We start from the raw sequence: 13,343 nt of genomic DNA, 5'->3' as shown, positions 1-13,343 counted from the left end.
GAAACGGCTCCTGAACTACATGAACACGGTTTGCATGAACAAGAGCAAAAACTTTATGCAGGCTATAACAAAGTATAAACTGATGAGGGGTGAGCTGAGTGGTTGCTCTGAAGACGTCAAAGATATGGTGCTGCTTCTGCTGTCCTACTTGGATGAGAAGGAAGATGCAATGTTCTGTTATGTGGAGGACACATGCCTGGCAGAGGAAGTGCAGATGGACCAGCTTCATTTGACTCCCACCATTCTTGTTTGTGGTAAGCTAACATTTCTTGTTTTGTTTTTCTATTTCACTTAAGTACACACACTATTAAGCCCAGTGCTTTGTGTTAGCTTATACTCTCAAGGGCTGGCCAGTTGGTATTAAAAAGGCCTAGCATTTGTCTCCCGTTAACCTGCACGTACACTGATTTCTGCATTGATGGTAAGCAAAAAACATACAGTTTCTTCAGAAAGTGATCATACCCCTTTTTCCATATTTTACTATGTTGTAAGTTTAATTTAATATTGTGATTTGTGCTCCTCAGTGTGCATGCAATAACGTTTAATTGCAAAGTGAAAATATATTAATTAAATAATAGTAAATACAGTGTTTCCCATATGAAATGGCCAAAGTGTTTAATTTGTGTCATCAGACCAACAACTCTTTGTCCTCATTCTCATAGACTCTAAATGCTGTCTGACAAACCCCAAACATACTGTAACATCTATCAAGCTGCTCTGTTGTGTGATGGAAGGTTACTAAGACTGTCATTCTGCTGCTAGGTTCTGCTGTCTCTGCAGAAGTCTTGTGAAGCTCTGTTAGTAACTTGGTGACTGGAGCCTTCAGGTTCACCCCTCTGACCAAGGTGCTCCTTGTCTGGTTACTCAGTTTCCCCAGATAGCCAATGCTAAATAGTCTGGGTGGTTCAAAACTTCTTTCATTTATAGACAATTATAGAGGCTGGTGCGCTTCTGGGAACACTAAGTTTTAGAAATGGGTTTAAAAATACAGGGTGTTTTTACCCTGTCACTGTAGGTCATCGTGTGTAACTGCAATATTTAAATCAAATTTATAACACAGTGAAATGTGCATAAAGATTATCAGTGATTTGCAAAGTGACCATGATTTTATTTATTTATTGCCACAGTTTGGTCCATACCTCTTTTTCTTATTTTTCTTTTTTATGTTTATTTGGGGTCTGAGCTTTTGAAACAAATAAACCACTCTATACTGTCCCTCAATGCCACATCACAGATGATCTGCCCCTAAACTCAGTGTGTGAGATCATCTTCTGACAGAGAGCTCAAGACACCTGGAAACAGTTTTACTAAATTTCAAAGTTTTGGAATATTGTATCACATTTGCGGGTTCCAGTTAGCTGCTATTAATATGTGTGACACTTCACAGCAAGAGAAGTAGGATGAAATGTGGGGAGGGGGTGTATAAATGTCACAATTTCAATGTTGGTTTCAAATTTGTCCAATGTTCAGATTGTTTAATGAAATATTTAACCTTTTAAAAATGTTTATTTTGTTGTTGTTGCTTTTTTAGGACGATCCTGTTATTCTTCAGGATGGTTCATGCTGAGTGTGGATGGAAACATCGTACACAACAACATTCCCTCCTTCATTTCTGCCTTGTGTGTGATGTTTGGGAGCTACAGTATTATTGCTTTAACATCCATTACCCATCAGAGCTTGCATCAAACTTGGAGTTTCTGCAGAGGTGTGTATTTCAATTGGTTTTATCCAACATATTTACTTTATTGAACTGAGACAGATCTAGTAACTTACAGGTTATGGGACTCATCATTTTACTTAATTTACTGTTTGTGATTTTACAATAAGTTAAATAATACCAACATGTAAAGTTTTTGTTGTTAATGAAACAGTTTTATGTATTTAATGCAGTTGTCTGTTTTTATTCTATTTCCAAAGGTGTTTTTTCTCCATCAACCCGGAAAAGGGCACTAAAGTGGAGAAGACATGCAGATCTCGTCTTCACGTGAACCCTAGAGTCCTGACCTGTATCCAGGAACTTTCAGACCATGAGTGTCGTAACGTATGAATATGGACTAATGACAGTAAGATTTATGGCATGTGATAATGTGCCCCAGTCACAAGTGTGACACATTATCTGCTCAGTTCTTCAACCTCAGGAAGGAAGTAAAAGTTTCAGACAGAACAGTTACTGAGAATCGTACTGCTCCTCTGTTTCCTCATGTTCCTGTACCACAATTTAAAGAGAGTGTTTGTTTAATTAGATAAAAAGCAGACAAGGTCCAACTGTAGCCACTTGCTGTGAGCAGGATGCCTGTGTAGCAGTGGCCTGTTGTTTGAGCTATGGGTAGACAGACCACCGTAACACTCTGAGTTGTCAAAGCTGTGGCTGTATTGTTATCTTTGTTTCTTAAATGAAAGCCTTTACTGTACTTCATTGCACTCTTAGAAATCCCGTATAACTAGTAACTGTTTGCTAACTGTCTTGTCTATGTTAGCACTTAATTATTAGTTATCTCTACTACCATTTTGTAGCTCACAAAAATGATCCAAATCATTAGCATATCTACAGATACGTTAATTACTGAAGTACACAATTAATAAGTAACGATTATGCATGTGTTCACATAGATAAGTTAGCAAACTGTCAGCCTCATAGAAAATATAATATAGAGAATGATGGCAATGTAATAATAGGTCTTTGATATATAATAAATTCTGTATAGCTACTGGTGCACCCATTGGCATTGTGGTCACAGAAAGTGACTGTGGCTAGAGTACAGTAAGATATGGTGCAATTGTACAATTCTGTTTATGATATCAGAATTCACTAATCCTTTAAGGGTGTTAAAATGTTTACATTTATTAAGAAAAAGTGTCATAAAGGTCATCACTAATATGTAATTTACTTCTATTCCAAAATTTGTAAAGTACATATTACAGTTATGTATGTGGAGGAGTGATTGGAGAGCTTTGTTCAGTACTTTGAGCTAAATAAATACTTGGAAAAGCTCACTATTACTGGATTTATTTCACCTTTTTTATTTGCTTTTAAATTTGCTTTTAAATGCTTCTTTGTACACTACATTTAGTTTCTCACCTTACTGGGAAATGCCAAACGGTTATAAGAAGGCCGTGTAGTTTAAACAAAATGTTTCTGTGAACAATAATTGTAAGTGATAATAGAGAACTACTGGTAGGCAGTTTGAGTTTATATCTGAGACTATTTATAAGAGTAATAGAACATAATCTTATACTTTCAAATTGCAATTAATATAATTTAAAGAGAATACAGTTACAGGATGTAGATGGTTTCACAGAATAATTGTTTTTAATACTGCAAAATACATTATAATATAAAGAACCTTTGAGTAAAATTTGCATAAGAATGCAGTTAAAAGACAGTATTATAATGATGGTTTTAGAGTTAGTGTTGTTCTTATATGATTTTTCTGTGAAATTGAATGAGATTCAATGTCCAATAAGCAACAATTGCATGCAAACCTTACAGAAAAAAAATGTTTGATAGCAGCATTGCTATGCTAATTCAATAGAAAAGGACCGTTAGATTTACCAGTTTAAAATGTGTTTTTTTTTTGGTGATTTACAACAGTTTTAAACTGTATAATTTACAAATTATTCTGTAAAGTTGTTTACATTTTTTATGTACTTTTTACATCATTGTATTGGCAACCACAGCTGCCAGTATTTTTTCTACAGTGTACATATTATACATACAAAAGCATCACTACAGTAAGACCTAAATTATGATTCTGCACTTTTAACGACATCGTACAGACATGTTGTGTCCCACTCCTTGCAAATGTGTCTTCAGTGTATGTTTAATTTTATTACTGCTGTTTGTCAAGTCTGTTTATTTAATCATCACTTACAGCCTCCAAACGCTTAAATATCCGCATCAGAACTCAATACTGAGAGCTCCTCCCTGTGAACCCGGAGACGCTGCCTGCCTACAGCAAAGGCCAGTGCTCTGACTCGCAGCTGCACAGCAGTGACCCCCCTCCTACATTCACAATCTGGAAGTGTGAATTACCAGCCAAGTCCATGGTTTGTTTAATCTACTGCTGTGGTTCAGTCTGAAGACATGCAGGTATGATATCCGGAAACCAATTAGTCAGCCCAAAGCACAAAATGACAGCAAAGCAGCACTCGGAATATACTGAGGCTGCGGCAAAGCCTTCGCAACATGAAATGAGCTCATCAGCTCATCTCAGACGAATGGTGAACATTTTTAACATCAAAGTCCAGTTGCTATAGAGTTATTACCAGATATAAAACAATAAACTTGAACTTTAAACCTGACATTTGAAACCTGATTATCACATGATTCACACCAGTACATTTCCGTTGCAACCTCATCCCAACTTGCCCTTTGCCCACCCTGAGATAAAACACAAAACCATTTCAGTTCTTAAGTTCACAAGTCAAACTGCATTGATTTTATATTTGTATCATGTCCAGTTTAGTTACACAGTTTAGAAGAAAGAAATTCAGTTCAGAATCATTCATAATAAGAGAAATTTTAAACGATGATTCTGCTTTTATCCTAAATCTAGGCCTCAGAAATCAGTTCAGTTCAAAGCTGCATAATTGACAAATGATAGTTTTCCTCTTTTATGAGTTCTCCATCACCATTTCCCAGCTCAGGTTGGTCCTGCTGTCCCACACATGAAACACAGCCAGTCTGAGTAGGGGGGTATTAGTTCTGTACAGTTCCTTAGTCTGTGAATAGAGCAGTGTGTGTGATCAAAGGATTAGAGATATCTGTGTGTATCGCTTAGTGTAATTAGGTGTCAGTGAATGAACGTTTGTCCATTATTTACTAAGCATAATTATTTATGTTTCTGAAAATAAAATTTACGCTGAATTCCAGCTTGTAATTAAATTTTTTTTTGGTGAAGTTTTTGGAATTTAAAACTCCACATTACAGAATTCACTTATCTTTGGGCTATTAAACTCCGGTGATGAAATCAAAGCAGTAATCAAGGTAATAATAATACTAATAACTTATTTAATAAGTTAAATTAAATAATAATAATTATTTAATAAAATTATTATTAAATCCATGTATCATTCATTCTTTGAAATATCAGCTTCAAAACCAAACTGGAAATGCAACAACACTGTTTTTAACATTGTGTTTGTTTTTAAATCAGATCAGGAAAAAGGGAAAAAATGGGGGGTTTCTTTTTCTAACTTCGCTCGGTGTTTCACTATGGGAATCGCTTTGGGCGTGACCAACTACGGAAGCTCCAATGACACCACGTCCGTCTGTGATGGACAGGTTGACCTGCGACCGGGCTCCGCCCCTGCCCTACCAATGCGGTCCACCTCCCTGACGGCTCATTCGCACTTTCTTCCCGTGAGGAACTACAAGCTCACTCAGCCAGACTAGTAAGCTGGTTTCGCTTAACTGTTCACAGACGGCCCTTCGTTGGAGTCCGTCGACGAACGCGATTTTGACTTTAGTGCTGAATTGTGCTGAGTAATTTCCACGTTGAGAAAGTTCTTCTCGCTGTTCGGTCAGCATTGCCGGATTGGCAACCGCATCAACTCTCTCAATGACCTCCTCAATATGGGTGATATAGAGGAAGAGGAGGAAGATGACTCCACCTTCCCTGCCATCAGTCTCGACCCCCTAGCACTACAGATGCAGGTTCCCAGGCAGACTGTAACCTGTATGAGGTCTGCAAGCAGGCAGCAGTTAAGCTGGGTATACCCTGGCCTGCAGCTCAGGATGCCGGGGGTGCAGAGAGGGACCTGTACAATGGGAAAAGGCTCCCACCTGTGCAGCCCTCAGCACGCCAACTCCTTCCTGCAGTTCCGGCTTGCATGAAGGAGATGAATCGCTACTGGTCCAGCCCTTTCAAGAGCAAGCTTGCCACTAAGGGCTACTCTAAGCTGGAAATCCAGGGGATGGAGGAGCTGGGGCTGGCTAAACCCCCAGCGGTGGAGCCTTCAGTGGCCTACCACCTCCACCCAAACCGCCACTCTATCTCTGCTTCATCCCACATTTCTCTGCCCAGTAAGATGGACCACATGACTGCGTCCACCTTCCAGAGGATGTATACAGATGTAGCCGCTTGAATTTTCCCCAGTTTCCATGATGGGACCTTGGCTGGTCCTTGGCTGGCCCCTGCTGGGTTCTGGGTGGGGCCTTGACTGTAATGAGATCCCCCACTATGATGTAATGAACAAGTGGGCCGGCATGATCCGCCCCTTACCTCTCTGTGTGTAAAGTACTTGCAATGATTTATCCATCCACCAGGGGGAGCAGTGATTATGAAAGCTGAAGTGACTTACCTGAAATCAGGTAGAACACCTGAACATCTTAACTTCACTACAAAAAAATGAAAATCTAAGCAAGTATAGTTTTCTCATATTTAGATAAAATTTGTATTTTATTTCACCTTTTGGAGATGAGGTGGACCCACGATGTGTGCAGTATAATAATTACAGACCTAAACAAAGTAATAAGATTGATATTGTCAAGCAATGAGGGACAGTGTGGTATATGAAAATTAAACAGATTTTAAGCTTGTTTGGCACATGATGAAATACTTAATCTGCAAGGAGGCCAAGCCAGATACAAAGCAGCAGCGTGTCCAAGCAAGAGTTATGTTGGGAGAGGAGAGTGACCCAAGATGTGTGTAACAGACTAATTACAGGCCTAAACAAAGTAATACGGTTGATTGTGGAGAATAAAGGTGGACAGAGTGGAAAATGAAAAATAAAAAAACATATGATTCTGTACTGTGCTTGAATAAAACAGACACATTCCTTAGTGTGTTCTGTCTGGCTAACAGTCTGAAAGGCTTCTGATGGCTGCATATTCACGGGGTGGGGGTGGGGGGCAGTCACAATGATGTGTGAATGTGTCATTAACTTCTCTGCTTGGCCACAATGAAAAGAGATATGTTTGCAGGGGATCAAGGTGAGGTTGCTTTCTTAACCTAAGAACACTGAACCAATGGTCAAGCAGGGTGGTGGAACAGTAGTATCATGCTGTTTTGCTGACAGCACTTTACATCACTACATTGCACAGAGGATGGAATGATAAAGTAGCACTGGATAGATAGATTGGGATTTTTTTGTCGTAGTACCAGACTCAAAAAGAGGAACATAAAAGAAACATAGCATAATAAGTATTTACTGTAACCCTTTGGAGTCTGAGGCCTCTCACCTACTTTCAAAGTAGTCTGACATGCCTTAACATTTTACAGTTTTTCTGAATTGCTAAAACATTTAATAAAATCTCCTCTCCTTTAATCAATCCACTAAGCACAAACCCTAAAATTCTAGCTAAACTCACAAATAAATGAAAACACTACCACTCAAAATAGTTGTTGGCATGCAAAACAGAAACTGTAAGACTATAATAAAAAAAAGTATGGTCGTCTACCAAAAATATTTGTATACTGTACAGTTGTTACATATTAGTTATCAGTCATGTTTGCCGTATTCAGTACTCCAGAAAAGTTACTGTAAAGAACAAAGCCAAAAAATAAAGAAATGAGAGGCATATTACAGTAAAATGTTGTGAAACTGCTAATCCAGATTCACGGAAAGAAAGAATCCTCTTTGTGACCCATTTGTACCTTGACGTCGAAATTCAGCTCCTATTCAAGGCTGAATGGCCTCCTCTCATTTATAAATTTCTTATGTTCTTATGTTTTTTATATAAATTGTCACTCCTGATCAGGATGCCAAGCTTCAAAACAGTTGTGGGTTATGCTGAAAAGCCAGGTCTGTGCCTGGAACCCAACTAGTTTAAATGAACTAGAAATTCTGCAAAGAAGAGTGGTCAAATATTCAGCCAGAATTATGCCAGAAGCTTGGTAATGGCTACCAAAAGATTCTGGTTGATACCTGTTGTATGTAAACTTGTGACCACAACTAAAATGTGTTTTTGTAAAGAAAGCGCCATCTCATGGTAACACCCTGCAAGTGAATAAATGGGCGGGTTTAGATGAGAATTTAGGCTCACCCCCAGAAGGAGGGGGGTCAGTCCCTTTGGCTGGCTTTTGGCAGGCAACCGGCAGGCAGCCGGCTGGGGGGGGAAATTCAAGGGGCTACATCTGTACATATGCTGCACAGTCAGTGTGTTCTCTGAATGCAGTTACATTGCTATCTGCATATCAGGCTGAGATCTTGGAGGAGATGGGCCAGCAGCTGGACTCGGGGGTGCCAAACCCGGTCCTTTGGGGTGAGATTTGTGTGGTGAATGACCTTCTCCTCCCGGGGAGCAGTACAAGGCTGTGGCCGGGTGATGGGCTTGGCTGTGTCAGGTGAGAGAGCCCTCTGGTTGAGCCTCTCCGCCTTGGGGGATGCAGCCTAAGACCCCACCGAAGGTCTTTTTGGCCCAGCCCTGGATAAAATGAGGGAAACCAGCTCCCTCAGGAAGCAGGAGGATGAGGCCTTTAACCTCTGTCTACCTGGCAAACAGCCACCTCACCCCCCTCAGACAGCCAGATCCAGCTTTGCAGCAGCAGCAGCTATGGCTAGAGGGAGTCAGGCGGAGCCAGAGTCCAGCGTCCAGCTCCTGGTGGACAGCAGGCGGCTCAGCAGCCAAGGGCGGCTAACCCAGGGCCATGGGGTTCCTTCTGCAGCAAGGAACCGTCCGCCCCACCCCAGCCAAGGGAAGAAGAAGCGGGCCGCCTGATGCCTGCGTGGCCCCACCCACCCCCTCCTTCAAAGAGGATGAGGTGGGGGACAGACAACCTTGGTGTTCTGCTTTTAGAGGCCCCTCTCGTTCAGGGGGGCTCCACTGTCAGGTCTCCTCGAATTCAGGAGACCGAGAGTTCTGTGGCTAGGTGTCACCAAGCACTCTTTTTGTGTCACCAAGCACTTTTCAGTTCGGGGGAAACAAAAATAAAGTGTGCATTGTCGCAGCCAGGCCGGAAGCCGAGGGCAACTTGCTCCCCACTCTTCAGAAAAAAAGATGTAAAAAATCTTTCCCGAACTCCATCACCAGGGGGAGCTCTGGCTCCTCAGTCTGGAGTCTCTCTTTCCCCCGGGGTGGTGGTGACATCATCACCAGGCGCCGCAGATGCAGAACTTTTCAAGGGACCGCTGTCAGCTCAGGTAATGAAGTGGCCTCATGTGTGCTGCACCCATGGGTTTTGTCCACAATTTCTCGAGGTCACAGGCTACAGTTTGCTATGAGGCCACCCAGGTTCAGGCGGTGTGTTAGTCTCTGTAGCCGACGGCGATGCAGCTCAGGTCCTAGAGGACGAGATTCCGTCCTTGCTATGCAAGCGAGCGATCAGAGTTGTCCCAGAAAGGGAAAGCCGGCAGGGTTTTTATTCCTGTTACTTTGTCATTCCAATAAATGAGAGCTCTTCCCTTCACCCTATATTGGACCTCCGTGTGCTGAACACTTTCAGGATGTTGACACACAAAATCCTCTGTCAGTCTATTCGTCCAGACGATTGGTTCATGACGATCGATCTGTCAGATACCTATTTTCACAGAGACATCTATCCCGCACACAGGAAGTTCCTCAGGTTCGCATACCAAGGCACAGCCTACGAATATCAGTCGATCCCATTCGTATTGTCGCTAACCCCAAGGGTGTTCAGCAAGTGTGTGGAGGCTCTGGCGCCATTGAGAAACAACGGCGTCAGGATATTGTCCTACATTCTGTAGACGATTATTTAATATGCTCCCGTTCAAAGGAGCAAGCGATCACAGGGATCTGGGTTTCAGATTAAGAGCCGTCTGACCCCCTTGCAGCATACAGAGTATTTGGGCCTCCGTACAGACTCACTCTCGCTTTGGGTTACGTTAGTGGAGAGGAAGATAGTGTCTTTTATGCAATGTCTCGCCCGCTTTTAGTTAGGGAAAGTGGTTTCGTACAGACTCTGCCTGTGTCTGCTGGGGCTAATGACGTCAGTGATATCTGTGGTGCATCTGGGTCTCCTTATGATGAGGGACTGGGTGCGCAATTAGGTCTTTCCTCTCGCCATTATCTCAGCCGGCCAGTAAAGGTGCTTTGCCAGTGGTGTACCGGGGGAGCTCTCGAGTCTGGCATTCCTTTAGGGGGGGGTGTCCTCAAAAGTTATACTGACAACAGATGCATCCTAGTCAGGGAGGGGTGCAACCATGATGGACAGGGCTATGAATGGCGTGTGCCCCCCCCCCCCCAGGTAGGCGCAGCACACCTCTGGAAGGTGGACGGAGTCATGTGGTCCTTCTTACTGGGCAGAGAAATGTGGGATGAAGCAGAGATAGAGTGGCGGTTTGGGTGGAGGTGGTAGGCCACTGAAGGCTCCACCGCTGGGGGTTTAGCCAGCCCCAGCTCCTCCATCCCCTGGATTTCCAGCTTAGAGTAGCCCTTGGTGGCAAGCTTGCTCTTGAAAGGGCTGGACCAGTAGCGATTCATCTCCTTCATGCAAGCCGGAACTGCAGGAAGAAGTTGGCGTGCTGAGGGCTGCACAGGTGGGAGCCTTTTCCCATCGTACAGGTCCCTCTCTGCACCCCTGGCATCCTGAGCTGTAGGCCAGGGTATTCCCAGCTTAACTGCTGCCTGCTTGCAGACCTCATACAGGTTACAGTCTGCCTGGGAACCTGCATCTGTAGTGCTAGGGGGTCGAGACTGATGGCAGGGAAGGTGGAGTCATCTTCCTCCTCTTCCTCTATATCACCCATATTGAGGAGGTCAGAGTTGATGCGGTTGCCAATCCGGCAATGCTGACCGAACAGCGAGAAGAACTTTCTCAACGTGGAAATTACTCAGCACAATTCAGCACTAAAGTCAAAATCGCGTTCGTCGACGGACTCCAACGAAGGGCCGTCTGTGAACAGTTAAGCGAAATCAGCTTACTAGCCTGGCTGAGGGAGCTTGTAGTTCCTCACGGGAAGAAAGTGCGAATGAGCCGTCAGGGAGGTGGACCGCATTGGTAGGGCAGGGGCGGAGCCCGGTCGCAGGTCAACCTGTCCATCACAGACGGACGTGGTGTCATTGGAGCTTCCGTAGTTGGTCACGCCCAAAGCGATTCCCATAGTGAAACACCGAGCGAAGTTAGAAAAAGAAACCCCCCATTTTTTCCCTTTTTCCTGATTTGATTTAAAAACAAACACAATGTTAAAAACAGTGTTGTTGTTGCATTTCCAGTTTGGTTTTGAAGCTGATATTTCAAAGAATGAATGATACATGGATTTAATAATAATAATTTTATTAAATAATAAAATTATTTGTATTATTATTACCTTGATTACTGCATTGATTTTATCACTGGAGTTTAAAAGCCCAAAGATAAGTGAATTCTGTGATACATTTTCAGAAATTTTAAATTCCAAAAAAATAAAAAATTACAAGCTGGAATTCATTGTTAATTTTATTTTCAGAAACATAAATAATTATGCTTAAGTAAGTAATGGACAAACGTTCATTCACTGACACCTAATTACACTAAGCGATGCACACAGATATCTCTAATCCTTTGATGACACACACTGCTCTATTCACAGACTAAGGAACTGTACAGAACTAATACCCCCCTACTCAGACTAGCTGTTTCATGTGTGGGACAGCAGGACCAACCTGAGCTGGGAAATGGTGATGGAGAACTCATAAAAGAGGAAAACTATCATTTGTCAATTATGCAGCTTTGAACTGAACTGATTTCTGAGGCCTAGATTTAGGATAAAAGCAGAATCATCGTTTAAAATTACATCTGATCTATTTCTCTTATTATGAATGATTCTGAACTGAATTTCTTTCTTTTAAACTGTGTAACTAAACTGGACATGATACAAATATAAAATCAATGCAGTTTGACTTGTGAACTTAAGAACTGAAATGGTTTTGTGTTTTATCTCAGGGTGGGCAAAGGGCAAGTTGGGATGAGGTTGCAGCGGAAATGTACTGGTGTGAATCATGTGATAATCAGGTTTCAAATGTCAGGTTTAAAGTTCAGGTTTATTGTTTTATATCTGGTAATAATAACTCTATAGCAACTGGACTTTGATGTTAAAAATGTTCACCATTCGTCTGAGATGAGCTGATGAGCTCATTTCATGTTGCGAAGGCTTTGCCGCAGCCTCAGTATATTCCGAGTGCTGCTTTGCTGTCATTTTGTGCTTTGGGCTGACTAACTGGTTTCCGGATATCATACCTGCATGTCTTCAGACTGAACCACAGCAGTAGATTAAGCAAACCATGGACTTGGCTGGTAATTCACACTTCCAGATTGTGAATGTAGGAGGGGGGTCACTGCTGTGCAGCTGCGAGTCAGAGCACTGGCCTTTGCTGTAGGCAGGCAGCGTCTCCGGGTTCACAGGGAGTGGCTCTCAGTATTGAGTTCTGATGCGGATATTTAAGCGTTTGGAGGCTGTAAGTGATGATTAAATAAACAGACTTGACAAACAGCAGTAATAAAATTAAACATACACTGAAGACTGTCACGGGAGATCGCGGGCAGAGCGGCGATCGTGCGGGCAGGAAGCAGGCAGACCGCCGAGAATCAGGGTAAACGAGGGGTTTAATCATAGGAATCGGGGCAAGGGACATCAGACACAGACTGACATCAATGACAGACAAGGAAAACTGGGGAGACCAGGACTTAAATACACAAGACTGATTGAAAGCAAACGGACACAGCTGGGTACGATCCGGGAAACACATGTGGGTAAGCAGGGGACGTGGCACACAGGAGGAGCGGACGAGCCGGGCATGACAAAGACACGTTTGCAAGGAGTGGGACACAACATGTCTGTACGATGTCGTTAAAAGTGCAGAATCATAATTTAGGTCTTACTGTAGTGATGCTTTTGTATGTATAATATGTACACTGTAGAAAAAATACTGGCAGCTGTGGTTGCCAATACAATGATGTAAAAAGTACATCAAAAATGTAAACAACTTTACAGAACAATTTGTAAATTATACAGTTTAAAACTGTTGTAAATCACCAAAAAAAAAACACATTTTAAACTGGTAAATCTAACGGTCCTTTTCTATTGAATTAGCATAGCAATGCTGCTATCAAACATTTTTTTTCTGTAAGGTTTGCATGCAATTGTTGCTTATTGGACATTGAATCTCATTCAATTTCACAGAAAAATCATATAAGAACAACACTAACTCTAAAACCATCATTATAATACTGTCTTTTAACTGCATTCTTATGCAGATTTTACTCAAAGGTTCTTTATATTATAATGTATTTTGCAGTATTAAAAACAATTATTCTGTGAAACCATCTACATCCTGTAACTGTATTCTCTTTAAATTATATTAATTGCAATTTGAAAGTATAAGATTATGTTCTATTACTCTTATAAATAGTCTCAGATATAAACTCAAACTGCCTACCAGTAGTTCTCTATTATCACTTACA

Source organism: Brienomyrus brachyistius, unplaced genomic scaffold (genome assembly GCF_023856365.1).
Source record: "Brienomyrus brachyistius isolate T26 unplaced genomic scaffold, BBRACH_0.4 scaffold37, whole genome shotgun sequence".
Lineage (NCBI taxonomy): Eukaryota > Metazoa > Chordata > Actinopteri > Osteoglossiformes > Mormyridae > Brienomyrus > Brienomyrus brachyistius.
This window is presented reverse-complemented; position numbering follows the sequence as displayed.